Genomic DNA, 20,856 nt, shown 5'->3' with positions numbered 1-20,856 from the left:
CTTGCTGCCAAAAAGATGTTCACCATCAAAGGGCATGTTGAGAAGCCGGGCCTGTACATCAGGAGCAAACCTCGACTTCCGCAACCACGCAAATCTGCTCATTGCGGTGCTCGCCGCCATGGACCGGCTGACACAAACGGCCATGTCCAGACCCGTCTGAATGGATTCATACATGGCATCCTTGCCATCCTGAACGATAGCAAGAAAGCCATCCCGTTCCTCCCCTTCGGGAATATGTTCAGCCGCCAAAGAGACACAATTCCACAGAGTGTGAGTGAAACATGCTAAGGCACACACAGAGTTGGCTGCCTGTAAAGCCATACCCCCTGAAGAAAACACTTTCTTCGCCCAGCCATCAAAATGCTTGTCGTCCCTATCAGGGGGGATAGTAGGGTATGATGCCTGTTTTGCCGGGGCCGTAGCTGCCTGCACCACAGAACTCTCTGGAGTGGGGTGCGTAGTCAATTAGCTGGGGTCGCTACTGGCTGGACGGTATTTTTTTGGCAAAGACTTTCTCACTGCCAGGAGACTCTCCGGAGCAGTCCAAGCCGCTGCCACCCTTCTTTGCAAGGCCATATGGAAGGGCAGTACCGGGTCAGTTGGTGGACCTTGGTCAAGGATATCCGTCAGGTCATCCTGCAGAAAGTCCATTGGTGGCGCAGACCACCCCAAGTATTCCGTCACCCTAGACATAAGGCGCCGGTAAGAGGACTCAGCGTGCGTGCCAGGCCTTCCAAACTCAACCCCCAGAGAGGTATCCAGACCACTGGCATCATGCAAGGGCTGACGCAGGTCTTCTAGCTGGCTATGACCAGACATGAGTTAGTCAGGAACCTCTTCAGGAACCATACCTTCATCAGACCCTTCATCCACCTCAGAGATGTAATCCAGAGGCTGGAGTAAATCCTAGGATGAGGGCACAGAAAAAGGCTCAAATACAGGCCTTAAATGACTTCTGCAGGGCCTTTCTCGAAGTTTCCACCGGTCTCCGGGGCACCTCCGATAAAGCCTCCTCGAAAGGCGTCGACAGAATCAGCGTCGAAGTCGAGCGTGGCGCCGAAGGCATCGACACAGGCCTCGAGGGCGGAGCCCCGAGCCTGTCCTTCGACAGCCTGGGTGCCGACGGCTTCCTCGGAGGCGCAGCCTCGAGAGAGTCCTTCGACGGCCTCAGCGCTGATGTCTTCTTCGAAGACTTCACACGCTCCGACGGTCTCGAGGGCGTCGAGGACCAGGACCTGGAGCGGGCATGGCTAGAGTGATCCACCTTGTCCGACCGGGACCTCGAAGGTGCCCAGTGATCGCGACGACCACTCGAGCCCAAAGGCGTGCGAATGGTGTCTCTAGCATGTTCCCTGCCGGCATCTTTCGACAGCGCGGACGGAACGGAGCCCTGCGACTGAGGAATTCGCCATCATCTCCTTACAAAATGAATCCCATTCCGCAGGAGAGATATGCTTGTTGGGACAAGCAACCCGCCGATGGGCAGAGTCCTCGGACGAGGAAGGCGACCGGTGACAGCGCTTCCGTGAGTGCCTCGAAGAGGCAGAGGAATGGCGGGACCCACTCTGGGACCGAGAACCCCTGGACTTACGCAGACGATGCAGAGAGTCGCCCTTCCAATCGTCAGTCGAAAGCCCAGTGGATTTCAGCTTCCGGGGCTTGGGCACCTTACCGACAGAAAGCTTCTTCTTACGCTCCCGCAAGGCCTTCGATGTTAACGACTCGCACTCGTCACAATCGTCTGTGGCGTGGTCCTCACCAAGGCACCAGAGGCAGGCGTCGTGCGGGTCCGTCAACATCTTGGAACCGCAGTCCCGACACTTCTTCAAACCCGGCCGCGGGGTAGACGAAGACATCATGGAAATCTTCACAAATTAACAGGTTCGAAGAACTGAAAGAATAGAACTCAGAAGAACCGAGGCGCGCCGAGATCTCCTAAGCAACCATGTTTGCGGAAAAAACAGAACTGGGGCTACGGGTGTCGTGCGTCCTACTTATAACATCCGGTGACGTCGGCTCAACGGAGGCCCTCGAGGACAGCGTATCGACGTCATAGACGCAGGCGCCGAAAATTTTCCGAAGCAGCACAGCTGTGGTGATTACTTGTCATAGATATGGAATACGTCAGAGGACCCAATCTCCTTGAAATGCTATTACGGTAAGCAATGCATGTCTTCTGATGCTTGTGAATCTGCTTAGAATCACATGCTGTGCATAGACAAGAGTTGGTGGTAGGATGTGAGAAGGACCAGTAGTGAAGAGATGTCTTAGTACCGCTTTTCCCACCCGAGAATCAGCCATAGAGTATGCATCTAGGCAGTAGTGTTTTGTAAAGGTGCGTACAGAACTCCAGGTTGCTGCTTTGCAAATGGACTTGAGACGAACATTTGCAATGAATGCTATGGAAGCCGCAGTGCCCCGAACAGATTGTGCTCTAGGCTTGAAGAGCAGATCTCGCTTGGCAAGAGTGTAGCAGAGTGAAGCAATTTACAATCCACTTTGAGATGGCTGATTTAGAGACAGGGACCCCTTCTCTAATGGCCGCCACAAACGAAAAATTGGTTTGTCTTCCTTAGTGGTTTAGTCTTTTCCAGATAATATATGACTGCCCTGCGCACATCCAGTGTGTGTAGGCTTCTTTCTGCCACGTTAGTGGGATTCTGGAAGAATGTGGGTAGTTCTATTGATTGGTTCACATGGAACTTTGAAATGAATTTGGGCGCAAACCGTGGGTGAGTGCGCAGAACCACCTTGTCTTTGTGAACTGTGACAAATGGATCTTGAACTGAAAGGGCCTGTCGTTCACTAACTCTTCTCATTGAAGTGACTGTTGCTAGGAAGGCGGTCTTGTAAGTGAGTGCTTTAAGGCTAGCCTTATGCATAGGTTCAAAGGGAGATCCCATTAGTCTAGTTAATACCACATTTAGGTCCCATCCGGGAGCTGGGTTTGAAATAGGGGGATGAAGTCTTAACCCCTTCCATGAAAGCCTCGATTACTGGGATCTTCCACCACAACACCTTCTGGGACGTGGTATACGCTGAAAGTGCAGCTAAGTGGACCTTCAGGGAATTAAAATTCAGACCAGAGTCCAGCAGGTGAGTCAGGTATAATACAATGTGTGTAGGTGAGCAGTCTATGGGATGGATGCTCTTGGAATTGCACCAGATAAGGAAGCGTTTCCATTTATTGGAGTAGCAATATCTGGTGTTAATCTTTCTTGCTTCTCTAAGTATGTCCATGAATCTCTGGGGAAGCTGGAGGTGCCCGAACTCTATGACTTCAAGAGCCAGGCCGCTAAATTGAGAGTTTGTGGGCATGGATGGAGAGTTTACCCTCTGTCCTACTACAGCATGATGTATGGGCAAGGTAGTTTCATCTGAGGGGAGATGGACATCTCCATCAGATTGGAGAACCAGGGATTGTGGGCCCACATCGGGGCCACCAGAATCATTGTGACTGGTTCCTGGTGCATCTTGTGCACTATCTTGTTGAGTAGGGGACACATTTCCCTGACCATGTTATCCAGAGACTGTTCCCTGTGGAGCGGTTATGAGGGTGGAGGCGTAATCTGGGCATTGTGAGTTCTCCAGAGTTACAAACAAGTCAATCTCTGGGAAACCCCATTCTGTGAAAACATTGGAGACAATGTCTTTGTGTAGTCGCCATTCGTACTCTGTGGATAGTGGGAAGTCTCTGCCTGCCGAGTACATCTGCCAGAAGATGGAGTTCCCCTGGAACATGTTGAGACAGGAGGAACATCTGGTGTTTGAGAGCCCATTTCCATATGTTTTGGGACAGTTTGGATAACCCTGGAGAGTGCATGTCCCCTTGCTTGTTCGGGTAATACATGGCTGTAGTACTGTCTGGGAGGACTAGTACGGTCTTCCCCTGTAACTGTCTGAAAGGCCTTCAGGGCTTTGAACACTGCTAACAACTCCAACAAGTTTATGTGGTTGGATGCTACTGCTGGGGACCAAACTCTGTGCGCCGACTGATGAAGGAGGTAAGCCCCCACCACCCTGCGAGAGATGCGTCCGTGGCGAGAGTGGCTTCTACTGCAGGGGTGGTGAAGGTTTTCCCCTTCAAGAGGTTTTCCCTCGCCCACCACTGCAGAGAGAGAATGAGGGCTGCCGAGACAACCACTAGATCGTCCCATTGTCCGCTGGCCTGACACCATTGGCTGTTGAGCCACTCTTGCATGGGGCGCATGTGCAAAATGTGCCTGTGAGACTAAGTAAATGCAGGAGGCCATCATCCCTAACAGTTGCACGGCTTTGCGTACAGTCACTTCTAGAGTGGCTACATATTGAGGGATCTGGAACAGCATGTTTTGAGCCCTCTCGGAGGGGAAGACAAGGCCATTTTCTGTCTGAATTAGAACCCCCAGAAATTGTTCGACTTTGCTCGGGTCTAGGCTGGACATTTTCTCGTTTATTGAGAATCCCAGACTGAAGAGTAGATCTATCGTCCTCTGCGTGTTTGATAGGCATGTTCCGTACGAATCCCCCGTTATTAGCCAGTCGTCGAGGTAAGGATAAACTGGAATGGATTGCCTGCGCAGGTTAGCCGCTGCTACTGCCAGCACCTTTGTAAATACTCTTGGGGCTGAGACAATGCTGAAGTAAAGGACCTCAAACTGATAAGTCTGTCCTTTATCATGAACCTTAGGTATTTTCTGTGCGCTGGCAACTTTGAAATATGAAAGTATGCATCTTTCATGTCCAATGTTGACATGTAATGTCAAGTAGAGGGATTACCTCTTGCAATGTTATCATTCGAAACGTTTGTGGCTTGAAAAATGTGTTCGCTGGGCGCAAGTCTAGCACATGGCGCATGGTGAGATGCTTTTTGAGTACAAGGAAGTACACAGAATAAATAACCTCATTTACCTGTAGAACGGGGACGACTTTGATTGAGCCCTTTTCTTACAGGATCTCAACCTCTTGCAGTAGAATCTTCAGATGTTCTGGTGACAAACGCCTGGACTTTGGAGGTCGGTATGGAGGTGTTCAGCTGAACTCGATACAGTAACCGTGGTTGACGGTCTTGAGCACCCACTGGCCTGTTATTCCCTCTCATGCATGAAAAGAAAATGTTATTTGTCCCTCGACCGGGGAAGTATGGCAGGGGACCCGGATCGGCATATCATTTTTTATTTGAGGCCGGGAAGCCTCTTGCAGTGGCGTTTCTACACCTTCCTTTGCCACGGTGCTTCCCTCTGGGCTTATATTGGCCTGTGGCAGCTGCCCCTTATGAGGACCAAGATGTATTTCCCGCTCCGTACTGATTGTGGGGGGTACGTGGGAAAAACTGTCCCTGAAAAAGTGGCGAGAGTGTTAGGGAGAATTCTCTGTTTAGGCTGAATTTCCTAACCTAGTGAGTCCCCCAGCAGCTTTGCTGGATTTCTGGAGTTTGTTTTTTTCTCCTGCCAAGAGTGAGTCTCTTTTCCTCACACTTCTGGACATGATTTGAGGGGTTCCTTTGACTGTTAATGTGTTTTATGGGCTATGGGGTCTTTTACTCCATAGGGTCTCATGTTTTTTACTATGTGTGTTACACAGCACCCTCAGTGCAGTGACACAGGGGAGTCATAGTGTGTAGTATCCTCCTTGCGTATAGCGTGCATCTGCACGAGAGTATGCTCGTGCAGAAGAAGGAGGACGGGATGGAACGGAGGAAAAGGACAGTTGGAGGAGAAGCGGAGCTGAGGAGACGCACACGTCGTTGTCCCTTGTTTATTTATATTATAACTTAAAGTATAGCCATAAAAGAATAAATATATATGAACTCATTAACTTGCCCCTCCTTACTTCAATGGCGACGAGGATAAAAGAAAATAAGAAGACACAATAGTGGCCGTTGAGATGGATCTCCGGACGCACCGCAGGTAGGAACGCGGTTCTCATCCCGGCCGCGCAAAGATCCTTGGAGAGAGACTGCCGGTCGAGTTAAATTATTCACTGCTTTTGGGCTCCGCCCGGCACACACCGCGCTACGTGCTCTCAGAAGGGGGCGGGCCCCAGCTGTTGACTCCTGGCCCATTCACCGCCGTGTCCCACGCTCTATAAACATTGCGTGCTCAGAGGAGGCGGGCCCAACCACCGACACTGTTCATATTTTCACCGCCCACTGCCGTGTGCACCCTTTGCCTGCCTAATTCTATTACACAGTACTCCGCGTCGAGTACTCGGTAATCCTCATTACTCCTCGCGATCTTCCTCTTCACAGTGGAAATTCAAGAAAAATAAAAATATAAACTCACTGTTACCTACGTCATAATCAGCGATCCTCATTACTCCTCCCACTCTTCCTCTTCACAGTAAGAAGGAAGAACATAAAGAACTCGAATTTGTACAAAATACAGATTTTAAGCTGCATCCTTGAACCGATCACGTACAATCAAAAATGGCCATGCAAGGAGTGCAACCACCACATATGTTTCTACCGGAAATTGGTGAACCTATACTTCCCTGGAAGCGATGGCTTAAAGCCTTTGAACATTATGCACATGTAGTTTGTGGAGTGAACTACAGTATAGAAAGAAAGAAGTCTTTACTATTACATTGTTTAGGACCAGCGGGCCAAGAGAAATTTGAGGACTTGCCTGACCTCACAGAAGATGAAACAAGGGACAAGAACATGTATGAAATTGCCATTGCCAAGCTCAATAAACATTACGACAAGAAAATGAGCACCATCCTAGAAAAATACAAATTCGGAAAGCGAGTTCAAGAGAAAGAAGAATCTGTAGAACAATATGTCACTGCTTTGAGGAAAATGGCCCGGAATTGCAATTTCAACCAACAACTCGACGAAAGGATCAGAGACCAATTCATGCTTGAGTGTCGGAGCAGCAAGGTCAGAGAGAGACTTTGGTCTGAAGATGATCCCACACTCGATGTTGTACTTAGATTGGCCAAGGAAGTCGAGCACACAGAAACGTGTGTTTCTACCTTAGAGAATAGAATGAAAGACATGTCAGTCAAATCATCGATCAGTCTTGTACAATCAGATCAAGAGGAAGAAATTGGAATAATTAGAGGCAACAAGAAAAAGAAAGTGAGATCACAAAGAGACGGAACAATACCCAACACCAACAATTTACAGCGAAGATCCTTCGAGGGTAGAGATGTGTACAACAACCAAGCCAATGCAAGAAGACCTGGCAGGGTCGAGTCTAGGAGAGGGAATAGACCCGACGTGATGAGGACGTCTACGTCAGGTGCTGAATGTCAAAACAGGAGCATGTTTCCCCAGGATGGTAGAGGAAGGACCAGACAAAGAGGATGTTACCGATGTGGTAGCCCAAGCCACTGGGCTGACAATAAGGAATGCCCTGCCCTTAAGATGATTTGCAGAAGGTGTGGGGGAAAAGGTCACATAGACCAACCCAAATGGTGAACAAGAACAATCCTCTAATTGGATTGGAGATGATGACGATGGAGAAGAATGTGTTTTCATGGTCACTGATGAAGACGCGCACATAGAGAGCCCCAGAGCTGAAATTGTTGTGAATGGATTCCCAGTCAATATGATGGTGGACTCGGGAGCGAAGTATACGCTGATACCAGAAGAGATGTGGAGGAAATGTGGCCCAGAATATTTACATGAAGTTGATGTAAAACCCAAGGCATACGGTGGAGTCAGAATAGAATTGCTTGGGTGGTTCGTTGCAAATTTAGACTTCAAAGGGAGAAAAGCAAGTGGTCGCATTTATGTATCTAAAAGCGGAGAGTCTGCACTTCTCAGTTGGACACACCAGAAATCGCTCAAGGTCCGGTTAGACCCTAATGCTGATGAAATGGTTTACCAAATCGATGGGTCATACATGGGCGACATTCAGAAGATAAAGAATGAAATATTTAGAGATGATGTAATAGGATGTTTAAAAGGTTTCTCACATCGGATACTGCTTAAAAGGGAATCAAGACCTGTAGCCCAAAAGCTCAGAAATGTTCCGTTGGCCCTCAAGAAGGAAGTCAAAGAGGAACTAACCAAATTAGAAATGCAAGGAGTAATTGAGAAAATTGATGCAGCGGAATGGGTTTCACCATTGGTCATTGTTAGGAAAACCACAGGAAAAATTAGAATATGTGTCGACATGAGAGAGTTGAATAAATGTGTGATTCCTGACAGACACCCATTACCCAATATACAGGAACTAATATCTACTTTGGGCCCTGCAAAGTTTTTTTCTACACTAGATCTCACAGCGGCATACCACCAAATTAAACTACATGATGAATCTAAATCTTTGACGGCTTTTATCACGCCAGAGGGGCTCTATCAATTTCGCAGGATGCCATTTGGGTTAATATCAGCGGCTTCAGTTTTTCAAAGGATAATGCAGAATATACTTGGTGATATGGAAGGTGTTGTTTTTTTTCAAGACGATGTATTGGTTTTTGCAGATGATCAAGATAAACATGATATGAGGCTGAACAGAGTGTTGCACAGACTACACCAGGCTGGAATGGTTTTGAGTGAAGCCAAATCGAAAATCAATAGAAAAGAGATTGAATATTTAGGACATGTAATATCTGGTGATGGTATTAGACCCAAGAGAGACCTGGCAGAATCTATCCGATCCATGAATACTCCAGACAACAAAGATCAACTAAGAACTTTTCTTGGAATGGCAGAATATTACGCCAAGTTTATAGAGAATTTTTCAGACCACACTGTCGAAATGAGGAGTCTAATGAAAATGAATAAGAAATTCAGCTGGAACAAGAAGAGTGAGAAAGAATTCCAATTCATAAAAAAGGCGTTGGCCCAAGCCCCGGCACTGCAAAGTTTTGTTAGAGGCAGGAAGACTGTAATTACCACTGATGCAAGCGACGTGGGTTTAGGCGCATCCTTATCGCAATATTATAATGGACAAGAATTAGTAATTGCCTTTGCATCTAGGTTACTCAAAGGACCAGAAAAGAATTACGCTACAATTGAGAAAGAGGCTTTGGCAATCAAGTGGGCCATTGAGAAATTCCGGTCTTTTGTTTGGGGGGTACAATTCACCATACACTCAGATCATAAACCTTTAGTGGAAATATTCAGTACCAAAGGTCTAGACAGAGTATCCAGCAGGATTAGGAGATGGGTCACAAGGCTTCAGGAGTTCAGTTTCAAAGTTATTTACATTCCAGGTTCTAAGAACATTACAGCGGATTGTTTGTCCCGTTTGACCAATCTTAATGATGTTGAAGAAGATCTTGGAGATCATGAAGCGGTGTGTGAAATATCGAGCCAAGCTGTATCCAAGGAGGATTGGAACGATGGCATGATGAAGGATATTACTCTATTAGAAGTTGTGAAGATGGTGAAAGAAGGGAGGTGGAAGAAGAATGAAGTGCTTTCTCCAGAAGTAAAGGTTTTTTGGGACGTACGTGAAGAATTATATTTGCAAAGTGACTGCCTCATGAAAGGAGACAAATTGATACTCCCTACCAACTTAAGAGAGAAGATTATAACGATGGCTCACGAAGGACATCAGGGAATTGTAAAGACTAAAAGAAGAATCAGAAGCACATATTGGTGGCCCGGTTGTGATAGACTGATCGAAGACCGAGTTAGAAAATGTATCCTTTGCTCTAAGAGTGATAAAGTGTGCAGAATATCCAATGGTTTTGAGAGAAGTCCCTGAGAGTCCGTGGAGTGAATTAGCTATGGATGTGATTGGTCCCGTTTGGAGTGAGGGGTGTGCTACGTATTGTCTAGTTATAATTGACATGTTAACCAGATGGGTTGAAATTGAATTCTTACCTAAAGTTACCACAAGTGATGTTATAAGGTTTATGGAAGAAGTGTGTGAGAGAGAGGGATATCCCAAAACGGTCCTCACAGATAATGGCTCACAATTTAAATCTGAGGAAATGGAAACCTATTTGAAAAGTAAAGCCATTTGCCATAAGTTGTGCGCCATTTACCATCCACAAACCAATGGCATTGTGGAGAGGTTTAACAGAGTGATAAAAGATGCTATAAAACTGGCATGGGCCAATGGAAAGGAATGGAAGATAGCAGTCAAAGAGACTCTGTTAGCCCACAGATTTACCCTTCACAGCTCCACCGGAGTCACACCATTTGAACTCAATAGGGGCAGGAAAGCCAATACAAACATTTCTCCAGGGTGGATGAATGACCTTGTGAGTAGTGAGAATAAAATAGAAATAGCTAAAGAAAATATTAGACATAGACAAATTGACAACAAAAAAAACATGATAAAAAACGCTTTGGGAAATTACCTGAATTTCAGGTGGGTGGTTGGGTGAGGATAAAACTACCTGTGAATTTGAGAAGAGATGGTTGCAAATGGTCCAAGCCCGTGAGAGTGGTAGAGGTTTATTCCCATGCTATTAGGACCCAGGATGGTAGAGTATGGAACAATGAAAGGGTAATGGATATAAGTGGTCAAAGTTGGGGAAGTCAGTTTGGTGTTTTGGACTATATGGATAGTGAGAGAAGTAGAGTTGCTACAAATGCTGACATTCTGGATAGGAATGTGCGAGGTGAGGGTGAAGTGTTGAGCAGAAAACATAAGAGGGTTCCTTCCTTGGCAACAGATTCAGATGAGCATCAAGAAAGGAGTTACAAGAATAGATCCAGGTCGGGAAGAGAATCCAGACCACCAAGATATCTCTGTGACTATGTGGGATGATGAAACCATGCCAAAGAGTCCTTCCATATAAAGAAGGGAGATGTGTAGTATCCTCCTTGCGTATAGCGTGCATCTGCACGAGAGTATGCTCGTGCAGAAGAAGGAGGACGGGATGGAACGGAGGAAAAGGACAGTTGGAGGAGAAGCGGAGCTGAGGAGACGCACACGTCGTTGTCCCTTGTTTATTTATATTATAACTTAAAGTATAGCCATAAAAGAATAAATATATATGAACTCATTAACTTGCCCCTCCTTACTTCATAGTGACACCCCGCCATAGACTCCATACCCTGGGACTGACTACCGTCTCCCAGGGCATGTAAAGTCACCATTGGCTTTACTCGTCCCAAATTATGAACAGAAACCAGTACAAACCATCATATTGTGGACGTACTGGTCGGGGCAATTCGATTGCCGCGGGGTCTGTTATTCAGGGGGCACGTCTCCATCCCCCCTGATCGAGTTTTGGCTGGTGGCAGTGGATACTACTTTTTATATTCGACCGCGAATATATCTCTATGGGATTTTCCCATTGTTCGAGGCTACCAACTTTCATTATTTAATTCCTATAACCTCGAACATACTGCCGGGTTATTTATTTAATATTAATTCACCGGTTGGTATTTATTGCCAGAACTTTATTCTAAAATGGCGTTTGTGTTCTCTTCTGTGACTCCAACCCAAGTCGAGCCCTTTGTTCCAATTTTTGGCGGGATTCCCCACAGAAGCCTCCAAAAGTGGTGCCACTCTGTCTGGGTACCACAGGGGGTGCGGGAGGGGGTTTAGGCACCCTGGACTGAGTTGCCTTGGCAACTCAAGTCGCACTCTTGTGTGATTGGCCCGAGTGGTGAGCCGGCCGGCTCACCACTTAGCATGTTTGATTGACAGCTAGGCTGAATGAATGGGGGTTTCTTGCATAAAAGCAGGGCTTTTGGGAATGGAACTTCAGAAGTCGCCACAGGACCTGAGAATCCGAAGAGGGAGAAGCTGAGCCAACCTGCAACGACGACACCACCGGTGGAGCCCTGCTGAACCGTCTCACCACTTCCCGACGACAGAGGAGATCTTCTTGCCGGAGAGTCTCTTCCCCTTGAGCTGGTGGGGACAACCAGTTTGCTTTCCTTTTTCGCCTACCAGGACGTCTAGTAGTCGAATTGCCCGTGCCAAGCACCACGGCAACCGGATAGCCACTTACCACTGAACAGCGAAAGAAAGGACCACTCCTTTTAATCGTGAAACTCCACGGCTGGTTTCTTCCCTGGCAGCACAACGACCTCCTGCTTTCCTCCCCGCCGAGATCTTCTCTTCTGCCGGACGAAGCACCGACTCGCTACCGCTGCCAGGAACAACTGCCCCCGCTGGAGTGTTCTCACCATTTTAAGGTACTGTGTCCGCCTGCCCTTCCTTTCTATAGATTGCTAGAAGGAGACAGTAAATCCTTAACCTTCTGGACTGGGCTGGCCTCTTGACCATCTAACTGGTCCCTTTCTTTTGGTCCAACATCTTTCTGAACCTTTGAGATTTTTGTGCACTTTTCAACCGTGTGACCTTGGACATATTTCGTTCTGATCCTCTTAAAGTGGATCCGGCTTTCTGAACTCTAACTTCACGGTTTGATTCTGCCTTCCTCTCTTGCTGTTTTCTTTTGAAAGTGTTGGGATCTGTTTCAATTTATGCTCTGCCTTTCTCTCCCTTTGAAACCGAATTATCAGAGTGCTATCTGCGTTAAGCGCTCACCGCTGTCTGAAAATAAGTGGGGATTTACTTAAGACCTTAAGACTTGTCTAATATTCTTTTAAGGGAGTGTATATACTTTAGTGACTGTTTTTGAACGTGCTTTAGATTAGTGCCAGTGTGTTTTCTTAGATGTGTTTTTAAATAAATAATTATATATCTTTTACACCAAAGCTCTGGTCAAGTGTTTGCTTGTTCTACTGTGTTTACCTACCCTATTGTGTATGCTCTGTAAAATGCCCAACTCTTCTTGAGAGAAGTCTGACTGCTCAGCCACAGCTACCAGGTAAATCTGGATGGTGCAGACTGCTACCAATTGGGTTTACTGCTAACTCCTGTAGTCCTATACTTTTTGCAGTGGTCCCTAAGGGAACTGCACAGGTTTCTGCCTAACAGAGAGCAACCCCCTCTATGCGGATAGGCTCTTTGGGTAATCTGGTTTAGAGACTTCAAGGTCTCATGTTACTTCTTTGGAGTCTCTAAAGCCTCATCCACTCCTTTCCCAAACAGGTTGGTGTCTTCTACCGGCTTATTGATGAGGGATGCCTGGGTCCCAGGTTTAAATACCCAATTCTTTAGCCGTGCTTGTCTTTTTAGCAAAGTACCTTGGGCCAGTGTTCGTCCCGCTGTTTCTGCAGCATCCAGGGAATTTTTTTAAATGTTTTATTCACTTGCCTTCCCTGCGACACAACCACCAGCATGCATGATCGTGTTGGCTCTGGGAGTTCCAACAGGCCCTCCTTCAGCAAATTCCACTGTACATCGCTGTAGCTAGCCAGCAATGTGGTGTTGTTGGCTGTTCTGATGGAATAGGCTGATGCAGTCTTAATTCGTTTCCCCAGGGCATACAATTTCTTGCAATCCTTGCCTGGCTGTGCCTCAGCTGTAGACCAGGGTACCCCTGCTCTCTTCCTAGTTGTTGTGATCACTAGGAAGTCGGGAGTGGCATGTCCCCGAATATATAGCGGGTCTGTAGGAGAGGGTCGAAAAAGTTTCTCAACCAGTGGATTTACTGCTCTCATCTGAGACAGAGTCAACAAAGAGGGGGCGATGCAGCATTTAATAGAGTTCAATAGAGGTATCGCCTGACTTGAGGGTGTTTTATCTTACAAAATATACTCTACAAAGTCAGTGTCACGTATTGCTTCTTGAGTGGCAATCTGAAAGTGTTCAGCCTCTTTTTTAAAAATAGCATTGATTGCCATCTGATCATCGATGGGAGAGGCTCGTCTTGTAGGAAGTGAAGACGGAGGATCTATGCACAGTGTGTCTGGATCGGGGGTATGGGTGGGAGACAGCCATGGTGCGTCGTCCACTGGTTGTTCATCCCCTGGTTGTTCATCACCCCACTTTTGGATAGGGGTCGTCATAGAGATCATCTCCCTGGGCATAAGGGTCCTGATGGGCATCTTCTGCCTCTGTAAGGTCAAATACCTCCTCATGATGAGCACACATTGTGGGAAATTTAGATACAGTAGGGTAGGAGTCTTCATCTATTAGCCTTTTAGGGATGAATTTTTCAGAACAGTCCACAAACTTTGAGAGTCTGTTCATACACCCCTCAAAACTATCCCTGGTCCAGCAGGATGAGCTAGAAGGGTCTGGGGGGGAAAGGGGCGGGGGGAGTACTCTCCCTGAGGCCTTGGTTCTGCAGGAGGTCGAGATCTGTCTGACAGAGTCCTAGACAGGGGTTGAGAACCCTCAGAATATTCTTCCCGACCTTCGATGCCTTGATGTGTTTCGACGTTCCTCTAGGCCTATTAGCCACCGAGATGATATTCGATAGGCTCTCGCCGATCTCCGGTGTCTCTCAGAGATTTCGACGAGCCTAAAACTTTCACCGCGGTTTTCGGCACTGCCGAAAACTTTGCCGTAGACGTGCTCTTATGAGGCATTTTGGCGCTCTTTTGGTGTTTGGTGCTGACATTCTTCTGGCTTGGGTGCCCGGACGCATGCCCCATAGACTGTTGCGGGGAGGGCTGCCAATCCCGAGGACCGGAGAGTTCAGTCGACAGTCTCAGCGTACCCTTTGACCTCTGTGGCCTTCCCAATGAGTCTTTCGGGACGGTGGGGGAGGGGGGCTAGGCTAGGGGGGGGCACTGTGTGCTTTCCTTTTCGTGATGTATGTGTGTCCTTATGGCCGAGGTGTACTTTCCCCATAGCAGAACCGGCGGCCTGCCTAGTGGGGTCGGGGACGGACATCTCGGAACTTGGCTTTTCCGTAGAAGGGTCAATGGCATCCTGATTGGAGCCATGGCTGCCGCTTATTTCCTTGTCACTCGAGCCGCCTGCGCCGATGGGGGAGCTACACTCAGCCTGCTGCATCGTGTAGGCTGCCCACCGTTTCGCCCTTTGATTTTTTAATGCCTTCGGACATAAAAGTCGACAGGACTTGCAGGACTGCTCGTTATGATCGAGGTAGGCACTTATTACACCTCCGTTGTGTGTCCTTCCAGGGATATTTGCTGTTACAAGAAGGGCAACATAACTCAGGTTAAAAGCGACGGCGAACCCAACTGGGAAAAGAGAGGGGAGAAGGAAATGCATTCTACAAAAGAATCAGTAACCCGGCCCCACTCTCCCTACTGTACTCCCGTGAGACCAAGGCCACGCGGTCGACAACGTCGACCGGAGCACCAGCTGCAGAAATCTGCAGTCATCTTTAGCGATCTTCGCCATTGGTTCTGAATTAATCATCGGTAACAATGACGAATATGAATGACCAGAGGTCGTGGACTAAGAAATATCGATTAGCAATTTACGAGCTCCGCATAAGGCGACCATCTAGCTGGGCGGAAAAAACAATCTGAGGGACTACGACGCGCCAAGGATTTTGGGTACACTACACGTCACGTTAGGGATAGTGTTACAAGCATGCCCATGTCGATGTCCCCTTTCGATCCTCGAAAGACAAGATGCAATACTCCGCGATTACCACTAGATGTCAGACTATATGCACAGCACGCGATTCCAAGCAGATTCACAAGCATCAGAAATAATTTTATATAAATTATAAGTGTAAGAGTGTTTTTGGTGTGCATGTCTAACTAAGGATCAGTGTACTTACCTACAGCTCACATCTTCCTCTTAAGATAAACCTTACTGCTCTGCCACTCTACCAAGGTCATGAGTTAGCACAGACTGATAAGAGTTGGAGATCTACAAACCACTGGGATAGCTTACTAAAGACTTACTACACATGCTAACAAATAAACAAACAAACTACCAGTAGGACTTTAGAAAAACTCCCCAAACAGGCACCAGCACACAACAAGGAAAGACACTGTTGAAGGCCTTCCCTGGTCGTAAGGGCAGAGAGCTTTGTCCTATGGAAGTTGGCATTAACCATGCTTGTCATAGTAGTAGCTTCCATTGTCCCTTCTGTGGCCTTGTGCGCTTTAGATTACAGGGACCAGTGGTCAATTTAAGTAATGGCTTCAGATAAACTCCTGATATACAGAAGCCGATCGGTTTCAAGCCACAGCCCTGCAACATTAAAACATTATGGGTCTATCCATTCTTAGATATCCAGCTTAGATGCATTCAGGACTTCACTCTGGCTCGGATGAGATTTGGGGTGTTTGCAAACTCTTATTCAGCCCAAACCAGTTCACAGGCACCAAAGTTTCTTCCAAGCCTCTTCTACAGTGTCAGACTACAGGAGTCTTTAAATTATAATTCTGTATGTTGGATTTGCGTTCTCCAATCCGATCCTTTACAAACGGTGTAGTCTCTCCTATGCAAGCCATGCCACAAAAGGCATTCAATATAATACACCACATCATTAGTCAAATACACTGTACATTGTTTCTGAGCAATTTTCAAAATGGGATCAGTGAATGGAAAGTTGTATATTTTGAATATATTTATATGTTTTGACTTTTTGTACACTCGTTTTAGTTCAGACTTTTTTTATATTCCCATTTGTACCTGTTCTGTTGTAGTGGAACATAAGAATCAAAGAAGGGAGTCGATTTGAAAGGGTTATATGCCCAAGTCTTAGCATTCCAGTTATTGTTTTTAAAAGATAAGTTTATGAATAAACAAGGAAAAATGTATTATATTGAATAATAAATTCAATTAGCGAAAACCCATTGGGGCATCTAACTGACTGTGCATATGCATATGGTTTTTACTTGAATTGTATCCTAATTCACCGTTGTTAAATAATTGAGTGCATTTTTACTTCGCAAATTGTGTATTTTAACTGTACCCATCACAATGCACCGGACCTTATTCAAATCGTTACTCACCTTGTTACCAAGTGGCTAGATGTTTGTGATAAAACTTTGCAGGTCCATCAAGGTTGGTTTCCCAGAACTCTACACCAGTAGTGGTTCAGAAAAACCTCCCAACACTGTTGCACCAGATTTAGTTAATCCAACTTCCTAATCCTGCTGATCCTAATTTTACTGTTTGGGGATTCAGAGAGTATACCCCTCTACCTGTTATTTTTTCAGCAACCAAATTCTTCTTTCCCAAAAACAAAAAGGCTAGGACTTTGACTGGAGAAAGCCAAGAGCGAGAGAACAAGCAAGGGAGAAAACGGGGCAAAGAAGACGTTGGTGTCTTAATTGTTACCTTCTGGACCACACTTTGCAATGAACTGTAATTGTTTATTTAGTGTGTGCCTTGTTCTTTTAAGTGATCTCTTGGATCAACTGAAAAACACTGTTGCATGCCCGTTCCTCCTCAATCCCGATAGCATAGAAACTGCATGAATGGAGACTTATTACTTGGGTGTCTATGGAGAGGCTACCATATCAGAGCAGTGCAATCCGGTCCGTGGGTTTATGGAACTGTGTAACCAACATTGTTCCTTCTTGATAAAAACAAAATTGTTAAATGTAAAACATCTAAGCTCTCTGTATTGATTGTGTGTGAATTGAAGGTGTCATTTGGCTGTTGATCCACACTATACATTCGGACACTTACACCTCTGCAACTAGTCATGTTACTGGTACATCAACTACATACCTCTTCCAAAGTTGTATATGTTAGCAACAGATCATTGATATTTTTCTGCAAAATGATTGAGGTATAGGTGTGCCACAGGAAGTGAAAGATAGTTTTCATCAGGGCCACCTCTATACATCAATAAATGAAGGCTGTCGGTATAAGATTGTCTCCTGCATCCGTATGCAAATTATTTACGATAACTTAAAAGGTGGCTCTTTGTGATATTTGTGTATAAAAAGGATACTATGTACATATCTAACAAGAATTTCTTTTCTGTTGCCAACAGACAAACGGTCTACAAGAATGATGGTGTGTGCGCGTGTGGTGTCCTTACGGGAGGATTTCAGGTCTGGTTCATAGCATTAAAAAAAACACAACAAATTTCAATAAAGGTTCCAAGATGGAAGACAAACCCAACAATACAGGCCCACTGGGTGGTCTACCTGCCTCCATGTGAATGTTTTAAGACTTTATAACACATTGGTACTCTTGGCTAAATTGTACAATAAACTGCTTCTTAGGTTGAGATCCATTCTTCATTCCTGGCTATTTCAACTTGATTAATTATCTCTGCAGGTTCAAATGTGGGGTAGGATTTCTTCATAACATTTGAATATTGAACTCTTGTACATAATCTACTTTTTTCAACATGACTGCAGTACCTCCTTTCTCTACCTTACAGATAAGCATTTTTTCATTACTGGCCATTTTTTGATTTCTTCTTGTGCCTTAGCACTGAAATTAATTTCAACTCCAACATAGTTTTCCCCCCCAAGCCCTACACTGCTACCTTCATGAACTTTTTCTCAGACATGAGATTTGACGTGGTAGGGTGGAGTGAAAGTGGAAGCGTTTGATACCATACTTCTTGTTTACAGGAGCTGTTTACACTTTTTTCAAAATACTGTTGCAAATTTATTTTTCTGACATTTTGGAACTGCAGGCAAAACTCAAAAAAGTGGTGTGTTTCAGATGGTGCAAATTCTAACCCTCCCTCTAGCACCGTAAGTTCTTCTATCGAGGCAACATAGTTCTGTACCCGTTTCCTACTCCTTGTCAGCTAGGGTTTGCATTCGCCTCAGTCCAGTACTCTTCCGCTTCCAACAAAAGCAGTGCTTTTCCTATGGTCTCTTCCATACTGGTCTGCCCAGGAAAGAGCGGAAGGTGGTGTGTAGTAATTGGCCTCTTTGTTCCCTTCGGGGCCCTGTAGTTTTACCTTTATCCGGTGGCCGTGAAGTCAGGCGCCAGTCATTTTGTTAGCCCTCATTCTCATCGAGTCCCATAGGACTCCATGGGAATGGGGACACAGCAGCACAGGGACACGAGCACCGTTAACAACGGTGCCAGTGCTCCCGTGAGAACTCCGCGAGCGGGTGGCATCCTGCCCGGCAGGTCTGTCCCTGGCGGGCAGGACGGCACCCACCTGCAGAGTTGTACTGTGCCGGTCCAGAAACAACGGTACCGGTAAGCTTACCGGTACTGTTGTTTCGAGACTGGCACAGTTGTAATGAGGACCAATGTGATCGCCCCTGGTCTGCCAATCTTTGGTATAAACAAGGAGTACCTATTCCCTGCCAAAGTTTCTTCAGATAGCTCCATTTGAGCTTAAAGTTCTCATCGACTAGGAACAGTCTGGGCTTATTTATGACACATATGCCTTTTGGGAGAGTTTTATTTCTGAAATACCAAAGTATGATGCTGGATGTGGATCTGCCTTTAGTATTCTTTCAGTGGGGTTATTTTGTCCCAATCATTTAAGTTGCTTGTGACCGATTCACATCCTTTTGCTGAAATTCCTACTGATGCTATAATTAATTCACAAAAATATCTGAGACCGCTATGCACCGGTATTCCTCAATCTTCAGAGTCCCACTCGGTTCAAAGCAATGCCCTCCACTCTGGATCACCAAACAATCGGAATTGTACGATAGGACCGAAAAAAGGTCCGACCGTACAAAAAGTCAGAAAAATACTACCACCAAAAGTTCGAAACTTTGGTGGTAGCATTGTAGGTAAGGATAAACATTTTTAAAAAAAGTTTTAAAAAAAAGCTGCGGGGGGTATCCCCTGCTCACTATACTGTGTGGTATAGTGAGCAGGGGTTGTGGGGGAGACCCCTGCAGAAGAAAAGGACCCTGCAGCGCCAGTTCCCGATCGAGGAAGTGAAAGGGAACTGGCACCGCAGGGACTCAGCGTGTAAAAAAGGTAAGTAGGGTTTTTTTATGTTGGGGGGTGCGGGTGTGTTGAGGGTGTGGGTATATAGGGGTTTTGAATGCGTGTTTGCATGGGAAATGTGCGAACCTTTTGTAGTTCGCACATTTTTCATGCAAACTTTTCCCTCGCCGAAAAGTCAGCGACAGAAAAATCTCACATTTTCAAACAATCCATAGGTGCCATTGCAACTACTAGCTGCTATATACCATATTTACTACTAGAGAAGAGTACTCTGTGGGGCTGAGAGCTACCCAAAATTACCCAAGGATTTCCCAGTTCATAAATGTACAACTCACCCCCTGTAGACTGATGAAGCATTCCAAGTAGCAAGCATAAGGACATAAACCTGCTAGGTTAATGCACCCCTAGGACTAGCACAAATGTATTCTTAGGGAGAATTTTTGCACAACCCTCTGGTGAGGGCAGTGAAACCAGCAAACCTAATGGTGAAACAGTGTGTCACCAAAAATGAAAGACCAGACTCTCAGATGGCAAGTTTAAAGCAGTCAGGTTTAAGTCCAGGAGGGGATTAGGAGGGGGGGCTGGTCTAGAGGTACAATTAAACCCAGTAGACAACTAAAGAATATACCACACACTGGTATACTCAGAAAACACCCAATTTTAAAGGTCATACATAAAATATTTATGCTGGGAAAAAACTTCAGAGAACATCACAAATCGAGCTTAGTGTAAATAAACAGTAATTGAGCACTTTGGGTATAACTCTCTCAACCTAAAATGTAGGCCTCATACCTAGTTGTAGGCGTCTACATATAAGCTTCCAGATGCAAGTTAAGGACGGGTCCTCTAGACAATATTAGACACATTCATAAATAGCAGTCAGGATCCAAGAACAGAGCACAGGTTTCCTATAACAAATAACTTACCTCTCAGTAATGTTCGTTCTGGTGCATGTCAAACCCACAAATTCGTCATCTATGATATCCACCTCCCAGTGCACTTGCCCTTCGGAAGGTTTTCCGTTATTAGGGGATGTAGAGCAGTTCTGCTCGATACATCTGCACACTGGACAGGACATCAGGGTTAGTATATTTCGAGGCAATGTACCCAGTTACCTCTGTTCCAACTTTTTCCCTATCACTCTCATGCTGAGAGACTGCAGAATCAAAGGTGTACTAGCTATCCGTCGAATAGGGCAGTTTAGAATGGCGATGAGGTATCTGAAAGAGGAACAACCATTAGAAAGAATATTGCCAAGAGGTAAGTAATTTGTTCTTCTAATGAATTCCTTCTTTCCGCAGATTCCTCATCTATTATAGACTCTCTTAGC

The sequence above is a fragment of the Ambystoma mexicanum genome, chromosome 9 (assembly GCF_040938575.1).
Source record: "Ambystoma mexicanum isolate Mex_15411 chromosome 9, UKY_AmexF1_1, whole genome shotgun sequence".
NCBI classification, from domain to species: Eukaryota; Metazoa; Chordata; class Amphibia; order Caudata; family Ambystomatidae; genus Ambystoma; species Ambystoma mexicanum.
The sequence above is the reverse complement of the archived record's forward strand: the minus strand, read 5'-3'. Positions refer to the sequence as shown.